We start from the raw sequence: 14,574 nt of genomic DNA, 5'->3' as shown, positions 1-14,574 counted from the left end.
CTCCCTGCATGGAGCCTGCTTCTCCCTCTGCCTGTGTCTCTACGTCTCTCTCTGTGTCTCTCATGAATAAATAAATAAATAAAATCCTTTAAAAAATGCTTGAGACCTGACTCATCATACTAAAAGAAAATATTTTCCTGTTTTACTCATTTGTTCCTTGGTCATTATGAGGCATTTTTGTATGTGATCCCCTAAGAACTGTGATGATGCAATTCATAGGTTACCTGAGTTAATCATGCATCTTTCAACCCTTTCTCGGCTTCCCAAACTGGTGACTTCTTGACAATCACAGAGGACTCAATAGTCTGCAGTTGCCCAGAGATGGTACTTGATGTAGGAAACAAACGGAGAGGGAAAAGTAGATAAAATTAACTGTCCTAACCTATAAGCCATTGACAAATACTTGAGGCAAGCGAAGTATAACCTTCCTTCCGGAAGTTCCTCACTATCTTAACGCCTTGCTGAAGGTGAGTTAGAGACAGGGCTAGGCAGGGCTAGGTAGGGAGCCACAAAAGCAGGCTCACAAAAATCCCCAAAATGCTGAGGTGTAAGGAAACTAGAGATAAAGGAACAAGTCAGACCACCGTGCCCTAAGATGTAGGTGGGGAGGGTGTCTTGTTATAACAGCTACTTGTGACCAATAAAGAATAACCAGGCCCCAAAGAAGAAGTAAGCCATTAAAGATGTTATCAATAGTCCTTACTCAATGGTGATGCCAATAGATAATGTTAAAAGGATTTAGGTTCCCTGATTAGGCTTCCAATAAAAGATCAACCCTACAAGCCCTCGGTGGCATCCCTGTCGGGACCGCTCTCACTTCTGAGAGCTTTCTCTGTATCTTTACTTAATAAACTTCTGTCCCTTTACTCACTCTCCTGTGGCCTCGATTCATTCTTCGACTCTGTGAGACAAGAACCAAGCTCTCCGGTATCAGAGGGGAAAAATAACCCTGGCTTGACAATAGCAAGCCCCGACGGCCCGGGGGATACTCACGGGTATCCTGTGAGTCTTCTTCAGCATATGAAAATCCTTTTGGAACTTCCTTTCCTGTTGCTACACCCAACCCCAAAGTATATAGTCAGTTGTTCCTCACAGTTCTGGGGCAACAGCTCTTTTCTACCCATGCGTCTTATCCTCCTGCTTAGTAAAACCACTTTTTTGCACCAAAAATGTCTCAAGGATTCTTTCTTGGCTATTGGCTCCAGACTCCAACAATGCTACTCCAAAAATATCACTTGGCGCTGGCCTGTGGGGCTTGAGTCTTTTCATCTGGACTCTGAGCCACATTGCAACTTGGTGAGTACTTCCTCTCCCTTTACTTTCATTCCAGGGCTTTCCAAAGGACAATTTTATCAGAACACTTTCATGTCAGTTGTTCAGGCTGCCATCCTCTAGCTTGTGCTTACTCTATGGGGAGGGAAAAAGTCTGCTTTCTGGCAGGTAGTACCATGGCCTGAATAGTAGTAAGATCCAGAAACCTGGGCAGCCCGAGTGGCTCAGCGGTTTGGTGCCGCCCTTGGCCCAGGGCGTGATCCTGGAGACCCTGGATGGAGTCCCACATCCGGCTCCCTGTGTGGAGCCTGCTTCTCCTTCTGCCTGTGTCTCTGCCTCTCTGTGTGTCTTTCATGAATAAATAAATAAAATCTTAAAAAAAAAAGAAGAAGAAAAAGGATCCAGAAACCTGATGTCCTCTCTTTTCCTGTCCTTATACAAACTTGTCTGCCTTGGGCATGGGACAGCCACTTAAGTCACCCAGATGACTACTAATCCTAAGACTCCCATGTGAGGTTTCCTCCGCATTGGTCTAATGTGATCCCCCCTCTGTTTCTCTGGTCTAGCCGCTTCTGGCTGTGAGACCTTCCCTGGGAGCCCGCAGAAACCAGAACCCAATTGAGTTAAAACCCAACTGGGGGGAAAAAAAAACTGGGGGGAGGGGGCTGAGTGGCTCGGTGGTGATCTCAGGGTACTGGGTTCGAGTCCTGCATCGGGTCTCCTCTCAGGGAGTCCGCTTCTCCCTCTGCCTATGTCTCCGCCTTTTTGTGTCTTTCATGAATAAATAAATCTTTAAAAAAACAACTTGCCTGGGGATTGTTTCCTAACAAAGTTGGCTATAAAGACTATATGTGTTGGAATGTCACTTATATCACGATGGACTTCTACTATTTTCTCCCAATGTCCTCTACTAACTACTTAAGTTACAAAATTGGGCAGTTTCCTCTTGTAAAACTTTTCTAGTGTTTTCCATGGGTCAAAAATGGCTAGTTCTTTGTGGCCTTCACAGCAAGGCAAACTCGGTCCATATGCCAGCACCCACTGTAGTCTAAAATGTGACAGAAAAGCTGAGGGTAGGGCAGAGGCCTCCCTCCTTCTGGGCCTTTACACAGGCTGTGATCCTAGTGATTTCATTTGAGGGATGTCTTGGGTCGCTTTGACACCGGGAACCCCTGACCCATCCTGTTAGGGGCACTACTGAGAGTTGGGGGGAATGGACCATTTCTCTTCAGTCCCCAAGGACTTTTACTTGGATGCCTTTTAACCCACTGGAAACAGTTCAGGAGCAACATTTAAGGAAAGAGAATCTGTATCTGCTCATCCGAGCTGACAGATTTTAGGACCTCTACCTCTGCACTCTAGGCTTTTATCTGCCTTTGGCCTTACTTGAAGCATTTGACCTCTGCTGTCCTCACCTCCTGTTTCTGCACCATTGCTCCCCCTCCTACCCTCACTGTCCGGAAGTAGAGAGTACCCCCTCGGATTTAACACTAACTTCAGATTTCCCCACCAGGGTCGCAGGTAAAAACTGACAAAGGGGATCAAATTAAATGACTTTAAAGTGAGTCCAGGTGGAACATAATTCGGTATTTAAGCTAATTGAAACTATTCTACCAAGATTTACTAAACGTCAAATAAGCTCATGTTATCTCTGTTGTATTTTGTTAGCAAAAAGATGACTTAAAATGATAGTTAATTTTGTCTGTCTTTCATGGGTAAGATTTCATGGGTAATTGTTAAAGATAATGTTCAAAGTGTTTGGTAACCTGAAACATTAAAGTCTTCGTTAGATAATAAATGGGACTGAATTCTTGGACATCTAGAGTTTCCCAAATGTGATAAAATAGTAACACATTGATTGCTGGTGTAGGTTTGCGCTTTAGACTTCTTATTGCAAAGAAACTTAAGGATTTCTGTATCTGTTTGAAAACATTCTTTGTACTTAACTGATTCATAATTTTGCCATCTAAAGAATTCTTGACAGTTCACAATTGGTTACAACTTAGTTTTCACTGGATACTGAGGTTTCAAAGAGTTGAAAAAAATTCTTTTAAGATTTATTTATTTATTCATGAGAGACACACAGAGAGAGAGGCAGAGACACAGGCAGAGGGAGAAGCAGGCTCCTTGTAGCGAGCCCGATGCGGGACTCAATCCTGGATTCCGGATCATGCCCTGATCCGAAGGCAGACGCTCAACTGCTGAGCACCCTGAAGAGTTGAAATTCTGCTAAATATAAGACTGATGGGTGCTCGCTTCGGCAGCACATATACTAAAATTGGAACGATACAGAGGAGATTAGCATGGCCCCTGCGCAAGGATGACACGCAAATTCGTGAAGCGTTCCATATTTAAAAAAAAAAAAAAAAAAGACTGATGGGAATAAGGGAAGCAACTCTGAATGAAAAAATTATAAGTTTACAAAGGAAAATCTTTGGAAAGGAATTTTATATGTGGGTCAGGACTCAAGTTGAAATGAATGGGTAAAAAATTCTGCTTTTCTCTCTGTTAAAAAGACTAAAGTTTTTTGGAATTGTTGGTCTGTACTTGATAAGAAAATGTAAACAAATTTTTTTCTTTTGTCTGCCTGGAAAACCAGGCAGGTTTTAGGTTTTATCTTTATCAAGTCTTTGATCACTTGGTTAAAGCTTCTCAATATTAAAGGAGCTAAGTTTTACTAACAACTATATAACCCTACATATTTGCCTTTGGAATCTCTTATTGTCACCTTGGTTAAATAAAGAAGTTTTGTAATTGTTGGGCTGGCGAGACTGGGGACCTCAAAACGGCAGACCCCAGGCCAGCAACCTCCCAATAAGGCCGCCTTGCCGCCCTACCCTAACTTAGCACACAAAGACCTGTAACCCTTGCCCTAATCGGAATGCCGCCCTGCCCCCATATTCCCGCCGAAAACTTTACCCCTAAGGTTTGCCTGGGCGCGACTTCTCCCCTCTCTCCCTCCCCTGCGGCTGCGGAACCTCCCCCGGGAGGGCGTCTCAATAAAAGCCTGTTTCCACCAAATTTGCCCGGCCTCTCTATTCCATTTCACTGCCGATCAGATTAAACCTGACAGTAATTATCTGTAATCCTATTCAGGCACATGTTGTAACTTTGAGTGTTTTCTTTCTTTTTTTTTTTTTTAAAAACTTCCAAAGACGGGCAGCCCGGGTAGCTCAGCGGTTTAGCGTCGCCTTGGTCCGGGATGTGATCCTGGAGACCCGGGGTCAAGTCCCGTGTCAGGCCCCCTACAGGGAGCCTGCTTTTCCCCTCTGCCTGTGTCTCTGCCTTTCTCTTTGTGTGTCTCTCATGAATAAATAAAATCTTAAAAAAAAAAAAAAACAACCTTCCAAAGATTTAAATTGTAAATGAAGTCTCTGAATCTTAAGGCCTTTTTATTTGGTATGTTAAGTTACTCTGGAAGCACCGTTAAATAAGATAAGCCTTAGGTTATATTGCTTGGGTAAATGCTGTAACTATTCTAGAGATGATATGCAGTTCCTAAAGTTTTAACATGTTCTGATATAAGGCCATCACTTAAAATTCTGTTTTATGAAGTGTGACATGTCACATAAATAACCAGATTTCCTTGTCAGCTCTATTATAACCTCTCATCAGATCTTTATGTCCATTTTTGAGTCTTTTTGTCACTTATTTATGTAATTATTGTTCATATTCTCTTGCAAAACCGGTTTCATCTTCCAGATTTTATTTTATTTTTTTTTTTAGATTTATTTATTTATTTATGAGACATAGAGAGAGAGAGGCAGAGACACAGGAGGAGGGAGAAGCAGGCTCCATGCCGGGAGCCCGACGTGGGACTCCATCCCGGGACTCCAGGATCGCGCCCTGGGCCAAAGGCAGGCGTTAAACGGCTGAGCCACCCAGGGATCCCCTATCTTCCAGATTTTAAAAAGACTTTTGACAAATACAGTTTTTATATCTTTAAAATCCTAAAACTAAAATTGGTAAGAATTTCCAGAACTAAACTGAGGAACTGATAGTTTTTGTGACTCTTGTTTAAGATGTTGTGCCCAAGATTGCGAATCCGAGAAACCACCAAGGAGCCGACACCGTTGCAAGCGCACGAGGGTTTATTAGCAAGCTCGAGCTTGGGTCCAAGTATACCCAACACAGCGGAGCAGGGACTTGGACCCTGAAGTGGGTTACAGCTGGGTTTTTTATAGGCTGGTCTAGGGGATTTTCAGAAAGGGTGAAGGAATTTCTCAAGTTCTGTTTACATTCTGATATGGGGTTTAAGGGCATTGAGCTCTGTTCTCATTCTAATATGCTAGAGGTTTGACAATAGCAAGGCCTCAGGTATCCTGTGAGTCTTCTTTAGCATATGAATATCCTTTTGGAACTTCCCTTCCTGTAACTTCCCCCAACCATGTATATAATCAGTTGCTCCTCACAATCCCAGGGTTCTTGGCTGGGCTCCAGACCCCAACCATACTACTCCAAATCACATCAGTACTTACTATTCAAGCTTGTTAAATTACCTGAAATTACCTGATTGCTTATTTGGGAATTCCCTTGTTGTATTTGTTCCTATTCCTGTTTACTATTGAGCAGTTCCTTGCAAAATAGGATCTACCCAGGCATGGGACTCATTCTAACAGCTACCCTTTAGCTGTGATTAGCAGTGGCAAGAGTGTTGTCCTCTTTAGCTTAAAGCTCATTGATAGGACAGGACAAATACTTATTGGATGTCTGTCATGTAGTGGTATCCTAAGCAATGGAGATACATAGGTGAAAGGCAAAAAAATCTCCACCCTCCTAGATCTTACATTCTTGTAAAAAGGAAGAGGAATAAACAAAATAGTTTTAGATAATTATGATCAAATGAAATGAGTATATGGTAAGATACCTTAGTGGGTGAGAGATGTCAAGAAATATCTCCAAGAAAATGACATTTGAGCTTATATCACATGATAAAGAGGTGTATTAGTTTCCTGCTGCTGGCTATAACAAATTACCACAGACAGTGGCTTAAAATATACACACAAAAATTTACAATTTTACAGTTTTTGAACTCAGAAGTCCAAAATGGGTCTTCCTCGGCTAAATGCTAGGTGTTCATATGGCTGCATTCCTTCTAGAGGCTCTACAAACCAGTTTCCTTCCTTTTCCAACTGCTCCACTTTCTTTGATTTGTTTCCCCATTCTTCCATCTTCAAAGCCAGCAACATCAGGCTGTCTTCACATTGGATCTGATTCCCTTCTGCCTTCCTCTTCTACTTATAAAGACTCTTGTGGTTGTATCGAGCCTTTCTGGAAAAGCCAGGTAATCTTTCCATCCCACAGTCACCTGTTAAGCAACCTTGTTTCCATCTGCAACCTTATTTCCCCTTGCCATGAAACCTAACCTATCCACAGGTTGTGGCCATATGAGGGGGAAGGAGCATTCTGCTTACCACAGGAGGCAAGCCTTAGGGAAATCTGGGGGGAAATCTTCCAAAGAGAATATCAAGAGTACGTGTCTTTGGGACACTTGGGTGGCTCAGCGGTTGAGCATCTGCCTTTGGCTCAGGGTGTGATCCCGGAATCTGGGATCCAGTCCTGCATCCAGCTCCTTGCAGGGAGCCTGCTTCTCCCTCTGCCTCTCTCTCTCTCTCTCTCTCTCTCTCTCTCTCTCTCCCTCTGTCTCTTATGAATAAAGGAATAAAACCTTAAAAAAAAAAAAGAGTACATGTCCTCATATACGAAGCAAACCCTATCCTCAGAGTATTTCCAATTTCTCACTTCTGTATTTCTTATGCAAATACATGGAGATAAAGCCAACTACTTGGTATCCTAATTGTTTTGAGCTCACTGATTGATATGTGGTTATCCCTAGGGTCTGAAGATCTATTTTGAAGGATCTCCAGGTATGGAATATCTACATATTGAAATGAGGTATTTGGGGGCACCTGGGTGGCTCAGTCAATTGAGCATGACTCTTGATTTTGCCTCAGGTCATGATCTCAGGGTCCTGGGATCAAGCCCTGCATTGGGCTCGCTGCTCAGTGGAGAGTCTGTTTCTCCTTCTTTGTGCCTCCCCCTGGTCGTGTTCTCTCTCTCTCACATAGATAACCTTAAAAAATTGTTTTTGAAATGGGCGTTTCATAGGATCTCCAGCCACCAATTATTTACCAATTGCCTATTACAAATGCCTGATATATTATTTAGAGATTACTTAAAATTCTTAGTAATCAAGAATCTTCTAGTGAAATGGAGGGTGGGTGGAGATCTTTGCTAAACTTTATCCTCAATGTCTTACCAAAAGCCAATGAAGGTGACTAAAGATGGGTGTTGGGACTGCAGGAGGGGTATATTGTGATGCCAGGGCACCAGCAGCAGTGGAATATCACCTGCAGGATGACTGACATCAGCCCTGCCTGCTTCTCTCAACATCAGGGGTGCAGTGTCTGGGCTGGTTACAACTATTACACAGTATAGGTAGTTAGTTAAAGAATAGTCCCTTCACATCATTTATTTTTTTAAAGTATTAACCTTCATTTCAAAAATAACTTTCCATTCAGTAAGAAGCATTTCTTCTTTGGCATTCTCCTGTTATATTCGCAGCCGATAACTGGAATCCTGACAGCAGTCTGACAGGCTAACAGCACTAATGAGATGCTTCCTCCTTCACCCACACACCTCTTGGGAGATAGTAATAGTAGAGGGGGGTGGTCCTCAGGAATCATTAAACGTCCCTCAGAACATAGATCCTTCCTTGTCACCATTTATCATGTTTTCTGACTGCTCAGCAGAGAAAAATAGCTCACTTTGTTCCTCCCTGCACTTTCTCCTTGAGTGATTGAAAATGATCAATAAAGTTTGTCTTTTTTTTTTTTTTTTTTTTTTTAATGACAAGGATGTTGGGTGGGACAGAAAATAAAGAGTCTATTGTTTCATGGCAGGGATCCCATCTTCAGTTTGCAGGATTGAATGGATGCCTGGGGAAATGTGAAAACCCAGTATGAGCTCTGACACTTCTGTGCATGGAACAGTAACCACCTCAAGAGAGGACAGTGTTGCTTTGCTGGAGCAAGAGCCTCTTTCTTGGCCTTTGGAAACACTCCCTCCAGGGCTCATTCTGAGGACAGTGCCAGATGACTATCTTGAGGGCTCCCTGCCAGTTCTTGGATGGCTACAACTCTAGCCTGAGTCCTGGCTGCTCACCTGACATGTTTCCCCTGGTGTACAGTGTTGGCAACCAGCACAAATGCGTTTTTTCTGCACATTGCAGTCTGTGCACTAACACCTGTGTTTTATAAAAATGGGAAGGAGTGAGAGTCAGAGGAAGTACTGATGAGGTGAGCCATATTGGAATCTGAGGCAAAAGAAGATACTGACCTTGAGTTTCAAAATTTGATGTCTCTCTGTTTTTTTTTTTTAAATTATTTATTTATTCATGAGAGACACACAAAGAGAGGCAGAAACACAGGGAAAGGGAGAAGCAGGCTCCATGCAGGTAGCCTGATGTGGGACTTGATCCCAGGATCCCAGGACCCCTGAGCCAAAGGCAGACACTCAATCACTAAGCCACCTAGGTGCTCCTCTCTCTTTCTTTTTTTTAAATGCAAACTCTATACCCAACCTTGGGCTCAAATTTCATGACCCCAAGATCAAGAGTTGCATCCTCTAATGAATGAGCCAAAATTTTGATATCTTGTTTGTCATGGACTTTTTGCATAAATTTAGATTTTGAAGTGTTACATTAAAGTATTTTCTTGATTATGGAGCTTTTTGGTGCTCCCTTAAATTTTGCTCCCAAAGAAAATGCCTCACCTGCCTCACCCTAGTCCTGACCCTGGGAAGTAGAGTACACAAATGATGGTTTCAATGACAAAGTGGTATGTAGGAACAGGAATGGGAAACTTCTTCCTTTCACAATATTCCCAAAGTCTAGACAGCTGTAGAGAGATCACACTTCTCCCAGGAATCATTCCTGCCAGGTCCTGGGGATGCTTAGCTGACCACCCCTGACACTGTGTCTCCTCCAGCTCCCTTCTGAACCATCCTCTAATCTTGACATCTTCTCTCCTTTTCTTATATTTAAATAGACTAGAAGTCTAAAGTGGAAGAATCCTTTATGACCATCTTATTGAGGACCCTTTTCCAAATATGGTATCTGAGACTCAGAGGAAGTGTAATGTTTTATTCAAGGTCATACAAGACAACAGCAACACAACCAGAAATCTGGTTTCTGGACTTGCCATATGTTCCTTCTGTTATTCATCACAAAATTATTTAGCACCTACTAGATTAGTTGCTAGGGATGTAATAGTGAACAGAATCAGTCATGGCCTCCACCTTCCTGGGATTTACAGTCTATTAGAAAAATGCAAACATCAGTCAAATAATCACAAATAGATAGCCCATGACAGTTTTCTGAAGTAAAGAAAAGTTCTGTAAGCAGGTATATACCACAGGAGGTATGATCAGTGTTGAAGGTCAAAAACTGAAATCTGGGGTATAGAACTAGTTTATTCCCAGGGACTTATTCCCCAGGATTATGTTCACTGCAAGTTTTACTGAAATTCTACTCAACTTACTGATCTTCTGTGGGACATTGAGTGCCAGGTGGGAAGAAAAAGGAAAATGGGTATAACAATCCATTCTTTAAAGTTTAACAATTCAAAGAATGTAAGTATCTCATTTTTGGCCTCAAGTTTTAGCTTGTGGGCATTGTATTTATGTGTTGCTATCTTTAGAACAATCCGAGAATTAGGTTTATAGTCAAGTTTCCAAAATGTCCCTGTGGTAAAGCTATATAAATACTATAATGAATATCTTCCTTCATACTGGTTCTCTATGTTTGGGATAATTTTCTTTGTGTAGATTTCCAAAAGTAGAATTATTAAACTTATTAGTCAGGGTTCTCCAGGGAAACAGGACCAGTAGGATTTAGATTTAGAGATAGAGACAAAAATATAGAGTGTGTAATTATAAGAGGAGATGTATTATAGGAATTGAGTTATGTGATTATGGAGGCTGAGAAGACCCATGATGTACTCTCTGCACACTGGGGAACCAGGAAAGCTGGTGATATAATTTAATTTGGGTCTGAAGCCCTGAGGAACTGGCAATCTGGTGGTATAAATCTGAGTCCAAAGTCCAAGAACAGGATTATCTGTATCAGAGAGCATGAGTGGATGGTGCAGCAACAACAGTTGGAGTCACTGGCTGGTTAAGATTATTGTAATCCACTGTCATTCTCTAAGACCATGTGTTTTCTGTACCATCCAAATAGGAAAATTGAATAGGGATGTGTGACATCACCAGTCTTGTATCTTTCAAGTCCTTGATGGTGACACTAGTCTCCATAATCCCTCCAAGGATGCAGTATTGCATTTGATTTATTATTTTTCTAGGTAGAGGCTGTTCTGATGATTTTCACTTGGCCTTTCCCATTATAGTAGTCCTTACTCCACAATTCAAGAAACCAAGGTGGGGATTCTGCTAGGTCTAAGTATGTCTACTCCAATTATAAACTCTGGAAATGGGGAAATAACCACAGAATGGGTTCAGAGACTCACTGGACCCATTTTAAATGGACCTGAGCTAAAACTCCATTGATCACCTGACCTCTACAAGCCTATACTGACTGCAGGGCCACAGTGACATTCCAGGTCCCCTGGATTTGGAGTCAGTTGGAGCCAGTATCCAGGAGTCTCTAAAAGATCAGATTGTTTCTTTTTCTTCGATGTACAGCTATGCTGGTAAAAGGTCTCTTTGAGGAAGGCTAGAAAAAGATTAGCAGTATGAATTTTTGGTAGTGTACCATAGTCCTTCCTCAAGGACTTTCATTCAAAGGGTTCTTGGTCCCTAAACTGTCTCAACTCTGAGAATTGATTGAAATTGATTGAGGGTCCATGACTCTATTTTCATTATTCAAATTAGATTTATGTTAACATGATCTAAAACTTTTCTGCTTATTCAGATCAAGTAAGAGTTTGGTAGGGGGATCCCTGGGTGGCACAGCGGTTTGGCGCCTGCCTTTGGCCCAGGGTGCGATCCTGGAGACCTGGGATCGAATCCCACATCGGGCTCCCGGTGCATGGAGCCTGCTTCTCCCTCTGCCTGTGTCTCTCCCTCTCTCTCTCTCTCTCTCTCTCTCTCTCTCTCTCTCTCTGTGACTATCATAAATAAATAAATTAAAAAAAAAGAGTTTGGTAGGCTTCCTATCTCTTGCTTCCAGGAATTCCATGATAAACTAGGTAATGCCATAAGTCTGAGTAAGTCAGACTATTTTGATTGCTGCTTTGACTCTGTTGTCCATTATAGTAACCATATGCACTTTGTTTGGGGTGGTGAGTGCCATCACATGGCTCCTGTCACCCTGTGATCCAATCACCTTCCCCACATTTAGGTTTCTCAATTGAGTGACTGCAGTTCCACAGTAAGGTCTGGCCTACAGAGAAGAACAACCACAGAGCTCTTCAAGGATGCTAGGGCTCCCTAGGAATTAATTTCTCACAATGTTGGTGAAAGTTATGTCATCTGGACATAACTGACTGACTGAGGTTGTTTTAAATGACCAATTCACTCTAGCATTCCAATCCCCTTAAGCCTCTGGAATCCCTTACACTGCATTAAAGCAAGGGAGGTCAAACATTTCCAGTTCACTCATGATGGATGATCTTTTGGCCTGTGTCTCAGCCAACTAAACAAACTATTAGAGCCTTTTTAAAATTTAATTTAATTCAATTTAATTTAATTTATTTGAGAGAGAGCACAAGCACTGAGGAAGGGCTTAGGGAGAGGGAGAAGCCGACTCCCTGTTGAGCAGGGAGCCTGATCCATCCCAAGACCCGGGGATCATGACCTGAGCTGAAGGCAGACAATTAACCGACTGAGCCACTCAGGCACCCAAGAGCTTTTTTCTTTTTTTTTCTTTTAAACTACCTGAACTGCAACATTAAGTGCAGAATTTCAGCTCAGTAAGTCCATATCAATAAATTTAGCCTCATTCCACTTTATGCTCCTTCCATTCTTTTTTTTAAAAAAACATTTAATTTATTTATTTATTCATAGAGACACAGAGAGAGAGAGATGCAGAGACACAGGCAGAGGGAGAAGCAGGCTCCATGCAGGGAGCCTGATGTGGGACTCAATCCCAGGTCTCCAGGATCACACCCTGGACTGAAGGTGGCACTAAACCCACTGAGCCATCAGGGCAGCCATCACCCCTGCTCCTTCCATTCTTATCTCACACTCTTAATATCCATTCCCACACATATTCTGCTTGTATAAATTACAAAACTCAAGTAATTCTTTTGGAGTGTAGTGCACCTGCCCCTGGGTCATACTTTGTACCTCACTTTTCAGGATCTGCTAGAACTTGAGTCTAGTTAGAGGCCTGGAAGCAAAGAGGGGAGGTAGGGTTGGGTTCTGAGGAGAATCAGTGTTGTCTTCCACAACAACCGCCTTGGTGTAAGGGAAGGGGTTTTATTATTTTTTCCTCGGTTTAGGTATCTTTTCATATGGCTCTTTATCTGGATCCTTTATCATCTCTTTTCATAAAATGGTAAGTAGGTTTCCCTGAGTTCTGTGAACCACACTAGCAAACTAATTGAAGCTGAGGAGAGGATCCTGAGGAGACTGATTTGTAGCCAAGTCAGACAGAAATTGTGGGTAAGCTAAGGATCTAGAACTTGTGATGGGCTTCCAGAGTGGAGGCCCATGCACTCTTATGGGACTAAGCCCTTAACCTGGGGGCTCAGACACTATCTTCAGGTAGGTAGCATCAGAACTAAATTGTAGGCCACCCAGCTGGTGTTGCAGATAATAGTTTGGTGGGGGAAAACCCTCACACAGCTGATGTCAGAAGTGTTTTGAGTGTGGTAGTAGTGTGAGAGTAAAGGAGATGCATGAATATGTTGGCAAATCAAACTCCAATTAAAAAATATACCAAAAAAAAAAAAAAAAAAAAGGAGATGCACGAGGAAAACTGGTTTTTTCCTAACACGCTGCCGGATTACTAAGAGTTCCCACATGGATACCCTGCTACCTGGAGTCTGGATTTGTTGTCTTCTGGAGGACAACTGCCACATTTCTCTCTGATCATACCCTAATATACAACAGACTAGCAACCATTTCATTTTCTTTCTGCTTTCTTTCTGAATAGGGCCTTTGATAGAAGGCTTTTGGCTCTATCCTCCCAAAACTATAATCTCTGTATAGTTTAGAATGCTTCAGTTAATTAGAGCTCTTCAAATCCTGCCAAGATAAAGGGCCAGGTTTAGAAAAATATTGTCTTGCTCACATGTGAGATGATCCCAAAGCAGTATTTTAACCTGAGGTCTGAAATATAATATTTCACTATTATCTTAGGGGAAATTAAACTTTGAAAAAAATGTATTTTTGGAACACCTGGGTGGCTGAGTGGTAGAGTGTCTGTCTTTTGGCTCAGGGCATGATCATGATCCAGGGATGAATCTCACATCAGGCTCCCTGTGAGGAGCCTGCTTTTCTATGTCTCTGTCTCTCTCATGAATAAATAAAATAAAAATCTTTAAAAAACATGTATTTTTGCCTACTTGATATTTTACTCAAATTTAGAATTTCATTAAAAGCTCTTAGCTATGAACCTAGTGATTGCCTAGAACTTATACATAAATTTAAAATCAAAATTAGGGGATCCCGGGGATCCCTCGGTGGCTCAGTGGTTTGGTGCCTGCCTTTGGCTCAGGGCGTGATCCTGGAGTTCTGGGATTGAGTCCCACATCGGGCTCCTTGCATGGAGCCTGCTTCTCCCTCTGCCTGTGTCTCTGCCTCTCTCTCTCTCTCTCTATGTCTATCATGAATAAATAAAACCTTAAAAAAAAATTAGGGGATCCCTGAGTGGCTCAGCGGTTTGGTGCCTACCTTTGGCCCAGGGCATGATCCTGGAGTCCCGGGATCGAGTCCTGCATTGGGCTCCCAGCATGGAGTCTGCTTCTGTCTCTGCCTCTCTCTCTCTCTATGTCTATCGTGAATAAATAAATAAAATCTTACAAAAATAAAAAATAAAAAAATAAAATAAAAATTAAGGGATACCTGGATGGCTCAGTGGTTTAGTGTCTGCCTTTGGCTCAGGTTGTGATCCCAGGGTCCTGGGATCGAGTCTCACATCAGGATCCCTATAGGGAGCCTGCTTCTCCCCCTGCCTATGTCTCTGCCTCTCTCTGTATGTCTCTCATGAATCAATAAATAAACTCTTCAAGAAAAATTAGATCAAATCAAAGTTAAACCACTTATTTTGTCTCAAGTTGTGTGTTTGTGTGTTCCTGTGTTAATGGTGTTAAATTTCCAAATAGAACAAAATTTGCTTAA

At 42.2% G+C, this 14,574-nt stretch overlaps 1 non-coding gene across 1 annotated transcript; it reads left to right on the top strand.

The window, feature by feature from the left end:
- The first annotated feature begins 3,520 nt into the window (after positions 1–3,520).
- On the top strand, positions 3,521–3,627 carry LOC129505164 (U6 spliceosomal RNA). Its single transcript, XR_008663473.1, has one exon. It is a non-coding gene; the product is annotated as a U6 spliceosomal RNA (small nuclear RNA).
- The last annotated feature ends 10,947 nt before the right edge of the window (positions 3,628–14,574 follow it).

Source organism: Nyctereutes procyonoides, unplaced genomic scaffold, assembly GCF_905146905.1.
Source record: "Nyctereutes procyonoides isolate TBG_1078 unplaced genomic scaffold, NYPRO_anot_genome, whole genome shotgun sequence".
Lineage (NCBI taxonomy): Eukaryota > Metazoa > Chordata > Mammalia > Carnivora > Canidae > Nyctereutes > Nyctereutes procyonoides.
This window is presented reverse-complemented; position numbering and strand designations above follow the sequence as displayed.